This window comes from Triticum dicoccoides, chromosome 3A, assembly GCF_002162155.2.
Source record: "Triticum dicoccoides isolate Atlit2015 ecotype Zavitan chromosome 3A, WEW_v2.0, whole genome shotgun sequence".
NCBI classification, from domain to species: Eukaryota; Viridiplantae; Streptophyta; class Magnoliopsida; order Poales; family Poaceae; genus Triticum; species Triticum dicoccoides.
The window spans coordinates 168,563,380-168,568,987 of record NC_041384.1 but is presented as its reverse complement, the minus strand read 5'-3'; positions in this window follow the sequence as shown (position 1 = coordinate 168,568,987).

Sequence of the window (5,608 nt, the reverse complement as noted above, 5' to 3'; positions counted from 1 at the left end):
GAGAAAAATGAGTGAGGAACAACGTTGGTAGCAGGATTCGATCCCTGGCCTTCCGAGTGGGAGAAACAGCCTGTTGCCAATGCGCCACAGTTTGTATCTTGCCCATGTTGGGTCAACATGGGAAGTTAATTACTTGGTGTGTTGCTCTCGGCTGCTCGCGCGCCTAACCAGACAAGGTGTCTGACTTGGTGCATTGCTGTAGTTCAGCACAACACACATTCAGATGTGCACAACACACATTCAGATACACATACTGTATGCACTGAAGAAACCACATAAGGGATTCAAATATACACAGAAAAAATTCTCCCAACAGAAACATTTAGATAACAAAATTCACATCATGCAGGTTTTGCAAAGTGACACAACATCTTTCAGTAAAACAAAAGTGACACAACATCTTTCGATAAAAACGGAAGTGCACAAAATCTGACACAAAATCAACGTAAATCATCTACTCATCATCGCTGTCAACATCCATCATGCCGCCTCCTTCGTCTTTGCTGCAATACTCCATTCCTGTATCATCTTCATCTTCATTGCCACCTTCATACACTTCTGTGTTCTTTTCTTTCATCAAGCGTGCAATTACATCAGCTTCAAAAATAATGCCTTGCTCATTGTCTCTATGCAAAGGCTTCTCAGATGTATGTTCAGAAACCGACGTTCTCATACCTTCCTCATCACAACACTCCTCCTCTTGATATGCAAGACCAGTAAAAGGTGCACCCTCAGTTTCACTAATATTAAAGAGATGCCTATGGTCAAATGTTTGCACAACTTGCCAATTTTTCCCATACTTCGTGTCTGGCAAATAAAAGATTTTTCTTGCCTGAGTAGCCAGAATAAGAGAATCATCCTTGTACCATAAACTTTCAACATTGATGCTTTTGAAAAACCGGTCATTTTTTAGCTCCTTCTTTCCATCAAGTTTAAACCAGTCACATTTAAACAAAATAACTGACCTGCCGTCCAAGTTATCGTTGGAGTTATAGTCCAACTGGATGATCTCTTTCAAGGTTCCATAAAAATCTATGACCTTACTGGCATGTTCACCTTCAGCCATGACTCCACTGTTCTGTGTTCTCTTGTTGCTATCACGGTCGACAGTGCTATATCTAATACCATTCACTATGCACGGTGAGTATTTTCTGACTCTCCGATCTGGTTCACATGCCAAGGAAAAGAGATCTTCATCTATTTCTTCGCTATGTTCATCCCGCAACCTCATGATCTACAACACACAAATTCATACATTAGAAACTGTAGTGAAGTCTAACAACCAAATATTATAACTAGATGTGAATGAAAACTAACATAGTTCTTGAACCATGTCTGGAATTCTTTCTGAAGCTCTTTCTCAATGTTTAGCACCCGTTTTCTATTTAACTCATCTCTGAACATTCTGTAAAATAGGATAAAACATATTAGTCAATAGAATACATGTGTACCACAAAAATGCAACATACGCAAGTTCAGAAGTGGGAACATACTCGATATATTTCTGAGCTTGACCACAATTGTTCAACACACACCACATCATTTGATCAAATTTTTTTTGTCATATACATATTGATATTCATATCCTAAAGTAAAATTTACTCCATGTCCAAAAACATCAACACCATAGGCTTCTTCATCTGAATAACCTACATTGCTTGGTTTCTGATAAGATATGGTTTCGAAATCATCCATGTACTTGGAGCAAAATGTCAGGCATTCATCGGCAATATATGCCTCAGCAATTGAACCTTCTGGTCTTGCCCTATTCCTCACATACCTCTTTAAAGTATACAACCTCCTTTCAACTGGGTACATCCACCCATATTGTACGGGACCTCGGAGTAATGCCTCTTCGGGTAAATGTACGGCAAGGTGCACCATCACATCAAAGAAAGCAGGAGGGAAAATTTTCTCAAGCTTGCACAAAATTATAGGGATTTCTTTCTTCATTTCAGCCAACACATCCATGTTAAGAGTTTTGCTGCACAGTTCCCTGAAAAACTTGCCCAACTCAGCTATTGCTTCATATATATAACTATCCAGAAATCCCCTCATGCCAGCAGGTAAGATTCTTTGCAAAAGAATGTGACAATCATGTGTTTTTAGGCCTTGGACCTTGGTTCCATCACCACTTGTACATCTGGATATGTTGGAAGCAAACCCATCTGGAAACTTTAACTCCCGTAAAAATTGACAAAATGCAACCACTTGTTCTTTAGACAACGTATACCGGGCCTGAGGCATCTCATATGAGTTTCCATCCTTCCTCAAATGCAACTCCTCTTTAATTTTCAAATCTTGGAGATCAAGCCTAGCATTAAGTGTGTCCTTCGTCTTCCCCTCCATGTTGAGAATTGTCCCAATGAGGTTTTCATAAATGTTTTTCTCGATGTGCATGACATCAAGATTATGTCTCAGCTTTAGTTTATCCCAGTAATCCAAATCCCACAAACAAACCCTCCGACTCCAAATTGGCACATGAGCCTTCTTGCTGCCCAAGTCAGAACGCTTTCTTTTCCTGCTTTCTTCTTGTCACCCAGGTCTAACCTTCTCCAATTCTGCTTGTAGCTCTTCCTTTGAGAATTTACCTGGCTCATCATTGCATTCATGAAGACCAACAAATTCATTGTTTCTTCGCAAACGATGTCCCTTTGGAAGGAAACGATAATGCCCAATATACCCAATTTTGTGCCTTAGGCCGTAGGAAAGAGGGTGTTTGTCACAATGAATACATGCAGCATAGCCTCTTGTGGTACGCCCTGAAAGAGTGCTCAGAGCTGGGTAATCATGAATGCACCATAGAACTGCAGCATGAAGATCAAACATTTTTCCTTCACGAGCATCATATGTACGCACACCCTTCCAAAGCTCAAGTAAATCTTCAACAAGTGGCTGTAGGAAGACATCAAAGTGCTTGCCAGGTGATTTAGGACCTGGAATTAACAGAGCCATCATGAAATTTGACTGATCCATGCATGCCCAAGGTGGAAGGTTGTATGGCACAACAAATACAGGCCACATACTATAGGTTGTGTTAAAGTTTCCGAAAGGATTGAACCCATCAGTGGCAATGCCAAGCCTCATGTTTCTGGCATCTTCTGCAAATTTTGGATATTTTTCATCAAAATCTTGCCACGCATCACCGTTAGCTGGATGGCTCATTTCCTTCTCACTGGGTTGCCTCTTTAGCTTGTGCCACTGTGCTTCTTCTGATGCTTTTTTGGAAAGAAACATCCTCTTCAGCCTAGGCACCAATGGAAAATGCCTCAGAACTTTCTGTGGTATCTTCTTTCTAGCAGGGTCTTTCCACCTTGACATGCCACAAACTGGGCAGTTGTCATGCTTGGCATATTGCTTTCTGAACAAAACACAATTATTGATGCACACATGTATAGACTCATACCCAAGGCCTAATTCCTTTAGAAGATTCTTTGCTTTGTCATAAGATTTTGGGAGTGTATTGGGTTGAGGGAATGCTTCAGCCGGTAGCTTCAAAATGTCAGTAAATGCACTATTTGTGATCCTATGGCATGACTTCAAATGAAGAAGATTCACCACAAATGAGAACCTTGAAAACTTGGTACAACCATGATAAAGGTGCCGCTTTGCCTCTTTCCTCACATTCTTCAGAAAGGACTCAGTCTCGGAAGGATTTGCATCATTGTTACCGTCTTCATTTTCAGTTTCCTTCTAATCTTGTTCTACTGCTATGCGTAGGTCACCAAACATCTCTTCAAATCGGTCAGCACCATTGTTACCATCCTCGGAGTCATGCACATCAACAGGATGCTCAATAACATCTGCATTGAAGTCTTCACCATAATATATCCAGCGAGTATATGTACTCTCCATGCCATGCGTCAATATGTGCTTGTTCACAACAGCTTGATGCCAGTATTTGCGATTAAGGCATTCTCTACATGGGCATAGTATTTCTTCATCCTCGCTGAATTTTGCTTGAATTAAGTTCATAAACTCTTTGACACCATTGACGTACTCTCGAGAGAACAGTGTGCCACGAATCCAAGATCTATCCATTTGCATTATAGAAAAAAAGACCAACTTAATCAAAGGTAAATAATCAATGAGGAAACATGTTTACTAGCAGTTCCCAGGAAACATGCTCTACAAAACATCAATTCATAGTAAGATACATGACCTACAAAAACAACTTGCACAGAGGAGGACAAGCAAGTTCACTTTTTGTTACATAATGTACAAAATCACAACACAAATGTATAGCAAAATTTACATGTTTATGAGTCTAGTACCAGGTGCATCACTTGCATAAAGTTATATAAAAGCGCATACTCCAGTAGGCAGCAGCTCGGAAGAACATGGACTGATGCAAAAATGTCAAGCCACTATGGAGGGAGATGCAATTGGAGCAAAATAAGAATTCAGCTTCTTGATGAGCAGGGGCCGAAGGAGCTAGTTACCAAAATTCTAGCGCTACCTGACGAAAAGAAAATTAAGTGCATCACGATGCTTTGGGTGTGGTGTGACACGAGAAATAAAAGGAATGCAGGCGAGCCGCTGAGAAATACCACAACTATAATCAAGCGAGTCAAGAGTGTAGTATAGGATATTATGTTGGTTGAGGAAAAGAAGGATACTACTACGCTACTACAGGACAGATGGATTCCTCCAGGATATGATGTACTGAAGGTTATTATTGATTTGGCAATAAATGGGATCCTCTTCAAGGAGATTAAATATTTTGCTTGTTTAAAATTTAATTTCTTTCGCATTTCATATTGCCCGAGGGTATGTAATAAAGTCGCAGATGCTCTTGCGATGTATGGTGCAGTGTCAGGTTAATGGAATGAATATGGCTAAAAAAAGAACAAATTGTAGGTGTATTTCTGAAGCATACTCCAGTAGGTGTATTTCTGAAACTTCACAATCTCTCCATCTTACATGTAGATACGACTAACTGACTGGTAGTATTATTATGAGCTACGACACAGTCGCTCCATCTTACATGTAGATTACTTCAAACCGATAAACTTTAATACGAATTGGCTAGTCTGTACTAACACACAATATTGGTGATCTGTGAGAAACTGAGAACATGGTGACTGCAAAGTACTTTTCCTATTCTACAGTCTATCAACACCGCTGGAATCAGCAAGAGGAATTTGTTTTTGAACGACACCACTCGAATTTGCAGTACCCAAAAAGAAAAACATTCGGCTCAATAAATCAACTAGTACAATGGAATAACAATACCAAGGAGAAAACCATCTTATTTCTCTCTGTACGCTCAAGCATTCAGAAACAGATCAAATTCAGATTTTAATCTGAGACGTACCTAACTTGGCCGATGTTGAGGCAGGGCAACGAGGAGTGACTGTTGCAGAAACGGCGACCGGTGGCTGACTCCTACGCACGAGACAATTGGTGGGCGGCGGTTGGCGATTGGCTCGTCAGCGCTGGCGGCGACTTGGACAGGATCTGGAAGATGGCGCCCACACTCCCAACTCACCGGATCTAAGAACCCTCACCCGGGCAGTCAGTGGCGGCACGGGCGGCACCGACAGCCGAGGGGGCAGTCGGCGGCGGCGCTGGCGGCACCGAGAGCCGAGGGGATTGAGCGGTGGTT